The 17427-nt window shown below is 39.3% G+C and overlaps 1 long non-coding RNA gene across 1 annotated transcript in view; it reads right to left on the bottom strand.

The window, feature by feature from the left end:
* Nucleotides 1-717: 717 nt before the first annotated feature.
* The window catches only part of LOC135323333 (uncharacterized), a 55136-nt gene continuing 38426 nt past the window's right edge, over nt 718-17427 (bottom strand). The window contains exon 3 of the long non-coding RNA XR_010384779.1: nt 718-922. This is a non-coding gene — a long non-coding RNA (uncharacterized LOC135323333). The remainder of the gene's footprint in view (nt 923-17427) is intronic.

Here is a 17427-nt window from a genome sequence, read left to right as displayed (position 1 = left end):
CTGATACTGACCCCTTTCCTGAAGCCCTGCCCACCAGGCATAAGAATAGGACCACTACAGAGTGGAAATCAGACCGCATCTGGAGGCAGGTGATTTAGATTGTAATCAAACCAATGCCAGCATACCTCAACTGTGAGACTTTGAGCAAGTCACTTCCCCTATCTGAGTCCTTACAGGCCATCTTTTGAAAGATGATTTCTTGTCAGATGACTGGAAAGCCTTTATGTGGCAGGATATACTTAGGACAACTATGAATAAGGGCTCCTGCCCTCTTCTATCAGCCTAACAAAAATCATCGCAAGATAAGAACAGTCAAGGGGCCTGCCAGGCTGGAGTCTCCCAGTGGACACCGTGCTGCTTAGGAGTGTTGGGTCATGAGGCAAGAGGGAAGTTATGCCTATGTTATGTCCAAACATAACCAAGGACCCAGACACTGTCCCCAACAGAGCCACATAGTTACTTTCCCTTCAAGATGTCTCCTCTGCCATTGGCAAGCCTGTGTCTGCCCACCTAGACTGCTGAAAACCAATCCTTATTTGGGAACAAGTATCAGCCCTCTGTATCATCTGCCTGTATAAAATTATTTGCCAGTCCTACATGAGACAAGGTCTGTCTGTAAATCTTCCCAACTACACCTGGAGCCATTCCACCCAAACACATGTCCAACATCTTCATACTAAGTGCTGATGAGAGCCAGTAAAGGAAGCTGCCCACAGATGTGGTCGGGTTGGGAAGTAGTTACCCCAAGAGACGGCAAAAGCCAAAACAGGCCACATTTAGCCTCATTACTATCTTACAGACCATACCAATTTTTCTTATTCTGGATAAGTTAACTCATTACCTGTCATGATATGGTAATGCTTCTGATAAATTGTTACATCAAAATGTAGAATGTGAAAATGTGAGCATGGCATGATCTCACCTAGGAATGAAAGGAAAGAAAAAGAAAAACATTCTAAGGAAATGGTTCTCAAATACCCATGTAGCAGAGACACCTGGAGGACTTCTTTTTTTTCACATTTTTTTTTTTTGAGTTATAGTCATTTTGCAATGTTGTATCAAATGGAGGACTTCTTTAAACACACTGTTGGGCCTCACCCCCAAAGGTTCTGATTCACAAGATCTAGGATGAGGCTGGAAATTTTGCATTTCTAACAAGTTCTTGAACATTATTAGTCTGGAGACCAAATTTTGAAAACCACAGTTGTAAGAAAATATGCCAAGATTCAGCGGTTACCTATAGGAATGGATCTAAGGACAATAATTTTTAATACTGCACAGTATTATTTGATATTTTTGAATGTTGATAATAAAAGGATATAGTTTTTATATATTCAGAAAAGTACAGGAGTAGTATAAAGAAAAGGATAAAATATACGTGCATCTAAAGAGTCAATCCTCTATACTTCCTTTCCTATAAATTTCAAAAAAAAAAAAAGACAAGACTCATCCATGATAATAAAATTCAGACTCTTGGCAATGACTTTTTGGATATGACACCTAAAGCACAATCAATAAAATCAAAAATAAGAGGACTGAAAAATGCTTCTGGACAACAAAGGAAACAATCAACAAAATGAAAAGGCAACCAATAGAGTGGGAGAAAATACCCGCAAATCATCTATCTGATAAGGGGTCAATATCCAAAATATGTAAAGAACTCATACAACTCAATAGCAAAAAACCAAAAAATCCGTTTAAAAATGAACAAAGGACCTGAATAGACATTTCTGCAAAGATACACAAAATGGCCAACAGGTATATGAAAAGTACTCTCAGCATCTCTAATTGTCCGGGAAATGCAAATCAAAATTACAGTGAGGTATCACCTCATGCCTATTAAAATGGCTGTTATAAAAAAGCTAAGAGATAATAAATGCTGCCCAGGATATAGAGGAATGGAAACCCTTGTGCAGTGTTGGTGGGACTGTAAATTGGTGCAGCCACTATAGAAAACAGTATGGAAATTCCTCAAAAAATTAAAAATAGGACTACCATGTTATCCAGCAATCCCATTTCTGAGAATGTACCTGAAGGAAACAAAAACACTACATTAAAAAGATCGCTGCCACTACCCCCCACCATGTTCCTAGCAGCATTATTTATAATAGCTAAGACCTGGAAACAACCTAAGTGTCCATCCACAGGTGAATGGATAAAGAAATTGTGGTGTTTACATCAAATGGAATATTATTCAGCCATAAAAAAGAAATTTTGTGGAATCTAAACATAACAAGAACAAAACCAAACTCAGAAAAAGAGATCAGATTTGTGGTTACCAGAGACACAGGGGTTGGGTAGGGGAATTAGAGGAAGGTAGTTAAAAGGTACAAACTTCCAATTATAATATAAATAAGTACTAGGGATGTAATATACAACATGATGAGTATAGTATCTGAACGTTAAGAGAGTAAATCCTAAAAGTTTTCATTACAAGGAAAAAACTTTTTTTCTTTTTTTGTATCTGTACAAGATTATGGATGATAACTAAACTTATTATGGTAATCATTTCACAACACATATAAGTCAGGTCACTATGCTATACACCTTAAAGGAATGTAGCACTATGTCAATTATAGCTCAATAAAACTGGGGGAAATTTTTTAAAAAAGAAATCAGAACAGGAGTTGCCTATGGGGGTGGGGATTGACCAGTAACTTTTCAGAGTGAAGGAAATGTTTCCCTTGACTGGGGTGGTAGTTACTCAGGTGTATATATTTATCAAAACCAATCAAACTGTATAATTTAAGATCTGTACACTTCTCTGTATGAAATTCAACTCATTTAAAAAACCACTGTGATCAGGAAACCATTGTGTTGTTTACACAGATATAATACAAATATCATATATACACACGTATACATAACACCTATAATCATAATTATATAAAATTGGTATGTGCATAAGGATGATCTGACCAGATAATAGCACAGCAAGTGAAAACGAGCAGTTCAGAAAGAAGGTGGCAGTTTAATAAAATTTTATTTCTATTTTTCTTGTTATAATATTGTGTGAGCAAGAGATTATTTTTAAATTAACAAAAATTCAACTCCTGTTTTGTTCATGCTGTCAGTAATTTGTGCTACCTTTCCAGGAAATGGCCTAAATCTTGCACCAATGGTATCTGAGGATGAAAGCAGAGGATTCATACAGTGTCTTAAGAGTATGCTGTGCCACCCAGGTCCCCAGCAGGAATGAGGCACTCACTCTGCAAATGCCTAGGAGTGTTGGCTATTGAGGGCTCCCAGCTACAACTCCTCAGGTCTTGACCTTAGCCAAGGAGAGCTACTCACTCCAGGTTGTGCCCCTCCTCAGGCACTTGCATCAGTGACTGTGGCATAGGTGGTCCCACCCTGTTGCCACACTTTGGACAACTCTGAAGGACCATCCCAGCTTCAGAGCTTCCTGTAGGATCAATTCTGCTGCCCTCACTCCCTCATAGGTGTTGCTGCTGAAAGCAGTCCCAAAAACCTACACACAAACCTCCAAAAAACTTAGGACAATTGGTTTCCCCATTGAACAAAAGGTACCATTTTGTAGGATGGATTTCCATGGCATCAGCCTTGCTAACAAGTCAAAACGAACCCTACAGCCTAAGCAAGATGCTAGAAGAAAGCACAGATTGGCAGAGGATGGAGAAAAGAATTAGGAACATGAACCTCTGTCCTGTCTCCTGGAACATATTAAGTCCACAGGAAATGTCTCAAGGGTAAGTGAACAAAGAGGTACTCTATTCCTATCTCTTTCATGGTGCTTCTCATACTGTAATCACAGCATGGAAGGTCTGAGACCTGCTTCATTCTGATATTACAGTAGTTCTGGAGTCTGCCTATCTTAATGCCAAAGTTTGTTTAGTCTGACTATGATCAAACTGAAGTCATAAAGCCACAACAGATAAATGTACAGTAACTGTCACAATTTGTGTAACCTCGAGTCCAGTGCAATGTTGTGGCCGTTGTCTACAACAATCTGCCTTTGGGCAGCCATCACCTGTCAGTCACAGTCCACTGGATCACACCATCTCCTCAAAGTACAAAATGGTGTCAGTCTTTACAGCAGTGTGATTTTTAAATGAGTAGTCACTTTTTTTTTAACTTAAAATTGTCTTTAAATTGTCAACATGTAAGATTTACCAACTTAACCATTTTTAAGTGTACAGTTCAGTGACATTAAGTATATTCACATGGTTGTACAGCCACCATTTATCTCTGGAACATTTCACCATTCCAGACTGAAACCCTGTACCCATTAGACTCCCCAGCTCCTGGAAACCTCCACTCTACTTTCTGTCTCTGATTTTGACTATGCTAGGTCTCTCATATAAGTGGAATCATACAGTATTTGCCCTTTTGTGACTAGAACATTTCTCCTAGCATAATGTCATCAAGGTTCATTCATGTAGTAGCATGTGTCAGAAGTCCATTCTTTTTTAAGCCTAAATAATATTCCATTGTTTGCACATTCCACATTTTGTTTATCCATTCATGGATACTTGGGTTGTTTTCTACCTTTTGGCTACCGTGATTAATGCTACTATGAACACTGTTATATAAATATTTGTTCAAATCCTGCTTTCAATTCTTGCATATATATATATATATATATATATATATATATATATATATATATATATATATATATACACACAAGGATATATGTATATATATCCAGAAGTGGAATTGCTGGATCATATGGTATTTCTGTTTTTACTCTTTTAAGGACTGCCATGCTGTTTTCTACCGTGGCTTACAGTGCATGAGGGTTCCAATTTCTCCATATTGTCGCCAACACTTGTTATTTTCTGTTTTGACAGTAGCCACCTTAATAGGTGTGAAGTAATATCATGGTTTTGATTCACATTTCTCTACTGATTTGTGATGTTGAGCGTCTGTTCATGTGCTGATTGGCCATTTGTTTTTCTTCTTTGGAGAAATGCCCTTTGTCCATTTTTCAATCAGGTTGTTTTTTGTTGTTGTTGAGTCATAACAGTTCTTTATGTATCTGGATATTAACCCCTTATCAGAGAGATGGTTTGCAAATATTGTCTCCCATTCTGCTGGTTGCCTTTTCACTCTGTTAACTGTGTCCTTTGTTGCACATTTTAAATTTTGATGTAGTCCAATTTATCTATTTTTTCTTTTGTTGCCTGTGCTTTTGATTTCATATTCCAAAAATATCACTGTCAAATTCAAAGTCATGAAGATTTCCACTTATGTTTTCTTCTAAGCGTTTTATAGTCTTAGCTCTTACATTTAGGTCTTGAATTCATTTTCATTTTGAGGTAATTTTTTTAATTTGGTACAAAATAAGGGGCCAATTTCATTCATGTGCATGTCAATATCCAGTTTTCCCAAAACTGTTGAAAGGACTGTCCTTTCCCCATTGAATGGTACTGGCACCCTAGTTGAAAATCATTTGACCATAATATAAAGGTTTATTTCTGGGCTTTTTATTCCGTTGGTCTATATGTCTGTCTTTAAGTGAATGATCATTTTTAACAACCTTTTAGAACATCTCTGATGTTCAGCCTCCCAGATTAAAGTCTTCCACTGTAATCTGTTTCCATTCATGCTCTGCCAAAAGACTGTACACTCCTGAGGAGCCAAGACCATGTCTATTTGTCTTCGTAAACTCAGTGTCTGGCACTGTACCTGGCACATAGCAGGTGCTCCAAAAATATGTGTCCCAGATGTGGCAAGATCTTCGTGGGCAAGTTTGGCTCATCACATGCCCACCTTGAACTGCATCAGCATTTCAATGCATTCTAAGAAAAGGTTAAATTCTATAACACATTAATAAGCATTGTCTATTTTACTGAAGAATTCTTAGGGAGGCAGGAAGGAAAGCTTACACTGCACAGAATATGACAAGATTTCATAAAAGTTCCTTTAAATATATCTCTTCTTTTCCCTCAGAGTCCTCTCCCCTGCCAGCTAATTTATTTCTGCTCCTTCTCTTCCTCTTCCTTTTTCTCAGCCTCCCAAAACTATGCTCCATTGTCCCAAAGCTATTCACTTCTCAGTCTTACAGTCCCAACCCACTCAGACAAATATGAGCCCAGTGGTTAGTTAATGGGCCAGAACCATCTATCTATCGTTCTTCAAACTTAATGCTTAGGAACTCATCTTCACCCCCACCCCAAGCAGCTGATCAAAGTGTTCACTCACATATGTGGGTCTCCTGAAATGAGGAGGGATGGGCACTGCTAAGCAAGGGAAGAATCTACTGCTAAGAAAGTAAGACTTTTCTCCATTGGGTTACTAAGATATACTGAATGAATGAATGAAGATTATCACCATCAAGCCTTAGTCAAGGTCAAGATACAGATGCCTGCCAGAAGCTGCAGTTCCACCTAATTCTAACCCTTTCTCCTGCAGGGCCCCAGTCGACCACTCTTCAGTAGGTTCCTGGCTTAATGGAAACCACAGCAAAGCTCCGGACCTGAGACAGAGCCTCCTGGGTCACTGAGGTGTCTCCTAGTGTGCTTTCTCTGGCCTTGTGAGTGTCTAGTTCCTGAGCCCACCTGCCTTGCAAGGGCCCTCATTGGCATCCAGGCCCCACCCGTCTTCCTGGTCCCTGATCCATGTAAGTGCTTTGACCATCATTATCTCCCTGGTTTGGCCTCCAGCCCCCTCTGATCTGTGCCACCCAGACATGGCCCTCTTCCACCCTAGTTCCACTGCTTCAATTCTGCCCTGAACACCAGATGCTGAGCCTTCCAGAGAAATGAGGGTAGGATAGAGAGTATTCTGTTATTTAAACACTTACCCAGCTGAGCACTGAGTTTAAGAGTTCTTAACCAGCATGTTTAGGCTGAACGCTGCTCTGCCACTTACAAGATATGTGACCTTGGGTAAGTCACTTGACCTCTCTGTGGCTCAGTTTTCTCATTTGGAATATAGAGATAATAATAGTAAATAATACAGTAAATGCTCAATTCATGTTCATTGTTGATATTATTATTATTACTGATCACATGCATTGATTTCATTTAATCCTCACAAAAATCTTCCAAGGTAAGTATTATTCTGACTGGTTTTACAAAAGAAGAAACTAGAGTTCAAATAAAGCGAGTAACTTGTCCACGGTTGCAGAGTCAGTAAATGCCAGAAACAAGACCTAATCATGGATCTGTCTGACCCCACAGACCCCATGCCCTTGCCATTGTGTCAGACCTCCTCCAAAGGCAACTACCCCCAAGGTACAGAGTGGTCCGGGCTCCTTGGGGAAAGTAAGAGACAAGAGGCCAGTAGCTGGGGCAATTCAGGCAGTGACAGAGGGAGATGGAATGAATATTAGACCAGACTTAAAATAAGCAGCCCCACTTAGCCACTCACTAGCTAAGTGCACATGCAAACAATCCTCAATGCCCTCATCTAGAAAATAGGAATGACAACACTGTGCTTAAAACAATAAAACTAATTAGCCCTGGGCTGGGAGCAATAAACTGCTGTGCTTAGCCATAAGTCACATGAAAGTACTCTGCAGATTGTGAAATGTGTCACAAAGGTAATACTACTATCCAAAGTCAGCATGGGAGAGTAGAAGAGACAGCCTCTGCAGGCAAGAGAAATTGGGTCACACTGCAGTAACTGGGTATCCTGGGCAGGTTATTTCACTTCTCAGAGCTGCTTGAATGGGGATATAGCAGACTCTTTCACTTGCAAATGACAGAAAACCCAACTCAAACAGGCATTTGCATAAAAAGGGAGTTTATTCTGACTCAAGTATTTGGATTTCAGTTGAGGCACGCAAACAATGTCACCAAGTCACAGGCTCTCTCTTAACCTCTTAACTGTACACTCTGCATTGCTTCATTCTCCTTAAATTGTAGGCTGTCCACATCAGCACATCAGGATTACATACAATACCCTCAAACAACCACAGAGCAAAAAAAAAACCAAAAATTCCTTCTTGTGCAAGTTCTGGAATTAATTCTCATTCACCTGGCTTGGATCATGTGACCATCCCTGGACCAATCACTGAAGCTAGGAGATGAAAATACTCTGATTGGCCAGGCCCTGAAATGAAAACAGTGGGATGAGCCCCACTAGAGCTGAGAATGGGGAAGAGAAGTGGTTCCCCAAAAGACAAAATGCTATACTGTTCAGAAAAGGGGAGAATGGATGCTGGGCCAGCAGCAACAGATGTCCATGACAGAGGATGATATGGCCAGCTGGTGTTGTCTCCAGGTTTAAATGAGCTGTGCATGTAAGTAGGAGATTGTGATAATTGCAGAGGAGGGCAGAGTTCTGCAGAGTAACAATCAAGCTACTGAGAAGTCAGTCTGATGAAAATAAAGTCAGTGCACTGATGAGGCCAATGGGAAAGTCCCAGGACAGGCAGTAAAGTGGTGGACCCCGCACTGGACTGGTGCTGGGGCAAAAGTCAAGGTCAGCCTCACAAGGGGCAAGATTTAGGGCTCAGAATGGACAGGTGATGAGCTATGGTTGGGACTGTGGCCAAAAGGCCAATGCTGGCAGCGCTGTGCCTCTGGCTTTCGGTTGAATGGACAGCATGTCCCCCTAAAAAGGCCAGTCCCAGCAGGCGAAGGAAACCATAGCAACCACAAGTTAAGGAAGATGGATGAAAAGCTTGTAAACACAGCTTCCAGCCATGTGGCATAGCTCTGGGCTCCTAGGAGACAGCCACATAAAGACCAGTCTGGCTCATGGCGACCAGGCATAGGAGACTATTTCTGGACTCATCTGTGGGCTGACGCAGAGTCTGCAAACCAGACAAGCAAACAGGCAGCACAAACAGACATCACTACTACAAAAGCAGAGCCTTCACGTACTGTGCTTCTAGTTGCTCACGTGTGCCATGAGGCCAAGTTACTCTCCTCACCCACACCAGCTCATGCCCACCTCCCTTTCCTGTCTCCCTACAAACTTCTGACCCAGCCTCAGGGCTGGATGGAAAGGAACCGTTTATGGAGTGGTGGCAACTGGGAAACCTACTAAGAAGCTCCGTGTTTCTCTGTCATAAATAACCAGCTGTCTCCTCCAATTTCCTGAGCTGCACAACCGGCAATGACAACCTGCCTTTCCATCCATCATCGGGCAGTGATTGTGGGTCCTCAGCAGGATGCTGACAACTCCATTTTTCAAGGCCGTGGCCAAGCCCACTTTTCACCACTGGAGAGTTAACCATTACTCTGCAATGCTGGGTATGACAGTAACTACCCAGAACATACATTTAATAGGAAAAAAAAATCTGCTTTTTCTCCAATCTGACTTTCCAAAGAGAAAAGAAGAAAAATCAGCAAACTCTTTTTGCCTGATAAATACTTGTAATTTTAGGTGCACAGAACCCAAACAGTAACTATGGCAACGCAAGCCACTCCAATAAGACTAACACAGATTATTTCCAGCACAATAGCCTAGCTTGTGCTCAGAAAGCAGAGGTAATGTTGGCTGAAAGCAATTCCTGAATTGGAGGGGATAAAATCCTCCTGCAGTGGAAGCTTCATGCTTAGGTTTCTGGTTTCAGGCCTCCAGGATTCAGCAGCAAGACGAACTAACCACTGGATTAATGTCATGCCACTCCACACTAATGAACTGGCAGCCTCTTCATCCTCTGTTTGGGCTTCTTCACAGAGATAGGCAGTCTGTTTTTTTTTTAATTTAAGTATAGTTGATTTACAATGTTGTATTAGTTTCAGGTGTATAGCAAAGTGATTCAATTATACATATACATATTCTTTTTCAGATTCTTTTCAGGTTTTTACAAGACACTGAATATAGTTCCCTGTGCTATACATTAGGTCCTTGTTGTTTATCTATTTCACATACAGTAGTGTATATGTGTTAATCCCAAACTCCTACTTTATCCCTCCCCCTAACCCCTTTCCCGTTTGGTAACCATAGTTTGTTTTCTATGTCTGTGAGTATATTTCTGGTTTGTAAATAAGTTCATTTGTATCATTTTTTTAAGATTCCACATATAATTGATACTATTATTATTAATGGCAAAGCCAGAACTAGACCAATTACTCCCTAGAAGACTTCTGCACAATCCAAGGGGAAATCCGACTTCATCTTAATCTACAGAACAACTTCTTTCCATACCCTGTCTTCTTCTGACATAAACTAATCATTTAATCCATCAAATTTAATAATCTTTTTCTTTAAGGCATTGGTTCTCAAACATTTTGGCCTCAGGATCCTTTTCCACACTTAAAAATCACTGAGGGTTCCCAAAGAGCTTTTGCTAATATGGGTTTTCAAAACTATTTATTAGTCTATTTTAAAATAACAATAATAAACTCATTACATTTTAATATTAATTACATATTTTATGAAATGTAACTATTTTGTAAAACAAAAAAAATCTGATGAGAAAAATGGTATTGTTTTACATTTACGCAAATCCCTTTTATGTCTGGCTTGATAGAGAGCAGCTGGGTTCTCATATCTGCTTCTGCATTCAATCCATTGTAATAAGTTGTCTGCATTAAAGTATCTGAAGGAAAATATGGTCTTACACAGATGTATAGTTTGAATATGAAGGAATATTTAATAGACTGTTCAGATAATTGCGAATTTTCTTCTTTGATAATCAACTATATCAAAACTCAGCAAGTGTTAGTTTATTAAAGATTAATTGCATGTAGAATCTGAAATTATATCAATGAACTGTTACATTAAAATCAAGCCTATCATGTACTTTGAAAGGATTTTTTTTTATCTATGCATTTTGTTTAACATCATGCATTGGTCATTTGGAAAACACTGACTCACTGAGTTATGCAGACTTTCCAAATGTTGTCACATTTCACTATACAAGATCATATTCATTAACATCACTTCCAGTCTCATGAGATAAGTCTTTAAGTGTTAGGAAGCTGTCAAGTTCACAGTGGCAGATATTCTAATTTTCACTTGAAACCTTGGATTTGATCCTTGGTAGCAAATACTGTCAGTGCCTTGCTTGACAGGCTCATTTCAATTATTTCTGAGAAATTTTCTGCCACATACCCAAGCTGGAGTAACTATAGTTTTTCCTTAAAAGATAATTTTTTAAAAGGTAAAACCGTAACTCTCATACAGATATAAAATGAACACGTTAAAGATTTTATTTAAGTCATAATGAGGGAACCAGGCAGATGTTTGAACCAGTTCAAAGGAGAAGTCAAAGAAGCACGAATTTATAATGAATAGAAGAATGCTGAAATGAATGTGCACATGGCACAAAACTGGCTTTTTCATAGAGGGGGATGGGATATCCCTCCACCAGACACAGCTCATTTGCATATCTATAGGAAAGAATTATTTTGCATTGCTATCAGTTATCTACAACTTACAGAGTCGTAAAGTAGCTCCACAGAGTCATAAGCAGCTAGGCATGTGTTATAGACCATGCACAGCTTTCCTTTGAAGCTCAGATCTTCCTTGCAGTCTTCTATCACTCATTCTTTCAAGTAAAAAAAATGGTGTTTTGTTAAAAAAGCAGCTAGTTCAACTCACAGCTCAACGGTTACAACAGTGCTCTTCCTGAGACAATCATTCTACTTTGGTATGCAACACAAGTAACATGAGGAAAGATTGGTGCCACCGCCTAGATTTCTAAGGTGCCAGAGGCTTTAGCCACCATGGCTTTTGCACCATTAGTGCAACTGTCAACACAATGAAAAGGCAGATGATAGTCTCAGAATTAATCTAAGAATAGTTTTGACCTTGAGGACCCCCTGACAGGGTCTTGAGGAATCCCAGGGGTCTCTGAAACTTTCAGAATCACTGCTCTAAAGTATGTTGTTGATCAAGGTAATGACCTAACAAAAGAATGAGCAAAAAGAAGCAAAGAGGCAGACATCTGCAAATTGAAAAATCAGACCTCTCATGGGTCACTGCTTGGGGAGGCGAAAGTGATCAGTGAGAATCTGGGAACACTGGCATGAAGTTGGGGGAGTGGAGAATTTAAACACAATAATAAAATCCACTAAGAGTTGGTATGCTTTGTTGTTACTGTGTACTGGCAATCCCAAACAGTGCCAGTGATAAAATACTCCTCCCTGCAAGGGCAGACCATTCCCACTGCTCCCCACTTGCTCACCACCATCCAGAACTATGGACCTGAGCAAGACACAGCAGTCTACTAGCATTAGAGCTGCAGGCTATGAGATGGCAACCATTCTGTTCCTATTCTCTTAGTAATTACCTTAGAAATGTTAATATGGACGCTTGTCAGAATCCAAATTGATCAATATCTTGATCCTCCTCTCCTTCCCAAAATAAGGATTATAACCCTTTAACTTTTTTCTTTCTTTTTTTTTATTGATTTATAATCCTTTTACAATGTTGTGTCAAATTCCAGTGTAGAGCACAATTTTTCAGTCATACATGAACATATATATATTCATTGAGACATTTTTTTTCTCTGTGAGCTACCACAAGATCTTCTGTATATTTCCCTGTGCTATACAGTATAATGTTGTTTATCTGTTCTACAATTTTGAGACCTCGTCTATCCCTTCCCACCCTCCGCCCCCTTGGCAACCACAAGTTTGTATTCTATGTCTATGAGTCTATTTCTGTTTTGTATTTATGCTTTGTTTTTGTTGTTTTGGTTTTTTGGTTTTTTTTAGATTCCACATATGAGCAATCTCATATGGTATTTTTCTTTCTCTTTCTGGCTTACTCCACTTAGAATGACATTCTCCAGGTGCATCCATGTTGCTGCAAATGGCATTATGTTGTCAGTTTTTATGGCTGAGTAGTATATAACCCTTTAACTTTAATCATATCCTCCCCCAAATTTTGAACCATTTTTAATCATACACTTTAGTTTTACCTTGGTTTTATTTTTAACCTCACAAGACTTGTTATCATCGTATAGAGCTGATTTTTTTATTCATCCATATATTTATCATTTTCTTTGCTCTTCATTCTTCTTACATCTTAGACCTTCCTTCTGCCTGTAACATATTCTTCAGAATTTCCTTTGGTGAGAGTCCACTGGGGATGAATTCTCACAGATTTTGTTTGCAAATGTCTTTATTTTCTCCTTCTTTAAAAAAACGTTTGCTTCACATACAATCCTAGGCTCACAGTTATTTTCTCTCAACACATTTAAGAAATTTCAATGGTTTCCATTATTGCTGTTGAGAGGAACTCTCAGGATAATTACCGTTCTTTAAAAATAATCTGTCTTTAAGATCTGATTGCTTCAAGATCTTCTCTTCATCTTGGTGTTCTGCAGTTTCATTTACTCTGAGTACAGGTGTGGATTTCTTTCTCTTACATGAGATTCACTGGGCTTTCTGAGTATGTAGACAGGTATCTTTCAGCAGTCCTGGAAAATTCTCAACTATCATCTGTTCAAACATTATCTCTGTAACACTCTTTCTCTCTTCTTCTGCAACACCAATTATACATGTGTTAAATTATTTCATTCTATCTTCCAGATCACTTAATCTCTCTTTCAAATCTTCCATCTCTTTGTCTCTCTGTGCTGTGTTCTGAATACATTTTTCAGAACTCTCCCCTAGGTCAGATTCTCCCCTCAGTTGTGTCTAATTAACTGTTGAATCCATAGTATTTTTTATTTCTAGAGGTTCTTTTTTTAAGTATACTTTGTCAGTTTCATAGTCTGATTCTTTATTCATAATTTTATTTCTTATTTCTTTAAACATATTAAAATATTTATTTTATACTCTGTGCCTGATGATTCCACTCTCTATAGTCTTCATGCTGTCTGTTGTTTCTGCTGGCTCAAATACTCATGTGGCCTCACTTCCTTATGAAGTTTATCATTTTAGAGCATGAGCTGAAATTTCTTAAGACTTTATCATGAAGAATTCCTTGAGGCCTGGGGAAGACAAGTTCCTCCAAGTGGATGTGCATTTGGTTCTGCTAGGCTCCTCAAGGACACTCTCAATCTAGAATCACTTTCGTGGTGTGAATTCATGTTGTGGATCCTCTTAAGGGTTGACTTGTGATTACAAATTCTCAGAGAAGATTTTTTTTGACCCTCCACCCTGCCCCAGTGTTCAAGACAAGCAACTGTTTTTATCCTTCAGGTAACAGGTTTATTTCTAAATCAGCCTTGCACTAAATCACCTTTACACTGAGGTATGGCCATTTGAGATCCTCACTTTATGGAAGGGGTCCTATTAGACCCCTATCTTGGGCAAGTTCTAGGCTGCATCTTCTGTCTCCCCATGACTGAAGCCATAAAAAACTAAAGCTCAAAAATCAGCCAGCTCAGCAAGTATCTTTGAGGCAAAAACCAGCTTTGGGGCACTGCTTACTTTTCTTACTTAGTTTTTGGCCTTTGTGGATTTCTTAAGAACTTGCTGGCTCATGAACACATTTTTAAAGGCTCTTTATGTCATCCAGCACATTTAGTTGTTTCCAGCAGGAGGATCAATCAAGGTAAACTCTTCCACTATACTGCAAGAAATGAAACTCCACATAAAAGCATGTGGTATGTAAATGATGATTTATTTGATGCAGTTTGGTTGTCTGGACAGGAGTGAGGTGGGGGGCAACAAGACTGCAGCTGGGGATATACTTGAAAAGCTCAGCAGGGACTAGCCAAAGACGAGCCTCGAATGTCACTCTACATTTGAACTTTATCCAAGTAGGTAAGAGTTTCTTCCAAATTTGGGCTACAAGATTTGTAACGTTTTTCATATACTAATATCTTAGAATTCCATTATTGTTTCCTTTTAAAATAGCATTCCTCAAAGTGTGGCCAAGTTTACCTGCATCATAATTATCTATTTCACTTATCAAAACTTGCAGATTTCCAAACCCCATCCCAAACCTACTGAATCAGTATCCCCAGAGAAGGAAGGAGGGGAGAAGACCATTAGTGGATTGGAAAATCATTTTTTAATGAGATAGAATAGAGTAAGAACACAGAGCATTTCTCTTGCTATAAGGATGATTATTATCTCATTAAAACCTTTGTTTAGGTGTTATGAAGTGGGTGTGTGTACACGTGTGTACGCACACACACTAGGCCAAGCTGTAAAATGTGCCTCGTGTGCTGAAGAAAAAAAAGTTAGAGAATCATTGCCTTAGAGGATGCCCTTTATATTGTTTTCCAGATTTTACCTGTAATTAAAATACTGTGAGAAAAGGAATGCAGTATAACTTCCCCTTGAAAAACCCTACCCATAGCATGCTGAGACACATCTATGTTTGTACATAAATCAATTAATTTGGGCACTTCCTGACTCAAAATGAAGTGATGAAAAAGCAGCTCTATGAACCTGGTATGGGTGGAAACATGGTGTTAATTGTCACCTATTCAAGAACTGTTTTCTTCTTTTCCTCAAAAGACTACAAAGCCTGTGTTCCAGCTCTCATCACGTCTCAGCAAACCTATACTTTAGGAAACGAAGGATCACAAAATCCTGGCACAACTGACTCCAAAGGACTGTGCAGGTCCTTCTGCTGTGCAGGATTTTGTTGTACTGAGTACTGCTCCCACAAAGATCATAGCTTGTAGCCTGGAATGCCTTTTTGCTATATGAATACTTTTTTCCTTGCACTGTGCTTGCTTAGATCTGTGGCCTACTCTCCAAAAAAAAAAAAAAAAAAAACCAACAAACAAGAACAAATACAAATTTATCCATTCAACTGTCAGCACCAAACACACACACACACACACACACACACACACAATTGTTGTCTTAAATATACTTCATAATTTTAATCATTCATATGATGCCTTTACTATGTTTCCCATTTCCACATACCTTTAGAACTTTTACCTTTTTTCTTTAAATTGAATCACATTTTTACATAAAAGGGTTTTCTTAAAGAATACTTTATATTCCCTTTATAAAAGGAAAACAAGTATCACTTGCCAAAGGAGAAAGTAACTGTAAACATGAATGTGACGGAAGGAGAACCAAGTTATCAGAGTCAAACTGGGTTCCTTTACCTACCAGGTCTCGGAACCTGAAATGCAGCCTGTTCTCTTTGTTTAAAAAAGAGACTCGAATGTTTCTTTTTAAAGACCCAAGAGCACCAGACTGTGCTTTTTTTCTGTGATGCTATCAAAAGGCATGAGAGATTGGAAAAGGAAATAACTTTCTTGACAGTGATTCATTTTGCTCTAAGACTCAGCAGGTACCTCTTAGAATTATCCCTTGTTTCATTACTATCTCAAACTTCAGGAAAGGACAGTATAGATCTTTGGTTCTCAAACTGTACCGTGCAGCAGAATTCCTGAAGGGCCTGTGAGACCACAGATGGCTGGGCCTCATTCACAGTATCTGATTCAGCAGGTGAAGCCCAGGAATTTGCATTTCTAACAAGTTTCCAGGTGCTGCTGATGCTGTTGGTGCCCACCGCACTTGGGGAACCGCTGCACAGACACACCCTCCACCTCTTTCACATCCCTGTTTAAGCGAGTCCCTCCTTGCCTGCACTCTCCATCCACAGCGAACTGCTCCTCATCACTTCTTGTCTGTTTTCCTGATTCCCAAACATTTTATTATCCTCCCTTCACAAATCCCATGCTTGAAATACTTTTTGTCTCTCAAATAAAACACCGTTATCAAGTAATAATTCATTTTCTCATGTTTTATTAATCAAAGACAAGGGTAGCTGCCAATCAGCTTCCAGGCAGCAGGGGTAACTGGTGTTTCTACACCGACTTGTTATAATTCTAGCCCAGAACAAAGAAACCCGATGTTTTAATTTAAATAGACTGTGCATCTAATCTCTGGTAAATATGAGCTTCTAGCGTTAGTCTTTTTTGAAGTACTGAAAATAGCTCACAGGCACCTCCTCCCTTCTCCCCTCATTACCCTGCGGGGCTGCAAAGCTCAGGTTGGGACCACCTGGTATCTATCACTCATCTGGCACTGATTGTCTTCTGTCACTTCTTCTATTGTTGTCCCTTCACAGCACGAAGGGGCTGCATCTGGCCCTTCTTTGTAAACTGCACAGTACCTTGCTCAGGGCTTTAGAATATTAGCAACTGCCCCGAAAAAAGAAAAAAAAAGAAGAAAGAACCAAAACTATTTTATTTCATTGGTATGTTTGACTATATACCACAATTGTATCCCAGGGAGAGCAACACAGTGAAAGAACACGTGCAGTAAAATAGACCAGTATTGTAAACAGGAGACTTCAACTCAAAAGTTACCCTTTGTGGGAGGAAAATGAGTCAACAAAACAATTAATTTTGAGGGTTGGTAAAGAGACTTGAAAATAACTACTTGCCTGATTAAGTTCACCAGGATATGATTTCAGTGGCTTGCCCTCCCTGGGGCCTCCTGGTAGGCTGTCAGGAGGAAATGTTTGAAAGGAGCCTGATTTAATCACAAGCAGAGCTGAGGATTTGGAGTGATGGTAAGATCTTAATGAATCAGAAATAACTCTGCCCTCCTCAAGACGATACGACTCTTCTTTTATCCAAAACTCTACTTACAACTCTTGTCCTCCTGGAAGCCACCCCTGGTG

This window comes from Camelus dromedarius, chromosome 17 (assembly GCF_036321535.1).
Source record: "Camelus dromedarius isolate mCamDro1 chromosome 17, mCamDro1.pat, whole genome shotgun sequence".
Taxonomy (NCBI): Eukaryota; Metazoa; Chordata; class Mammalia; order Artiodactyla; family Camelidae; genus Camelus; species Camelus dromedarius.
The sequence above is the reverse complement of the archived record's forward strand: the minus strand, read 5'-3'. Positions and strand labels throughout refer to the sequence as shown.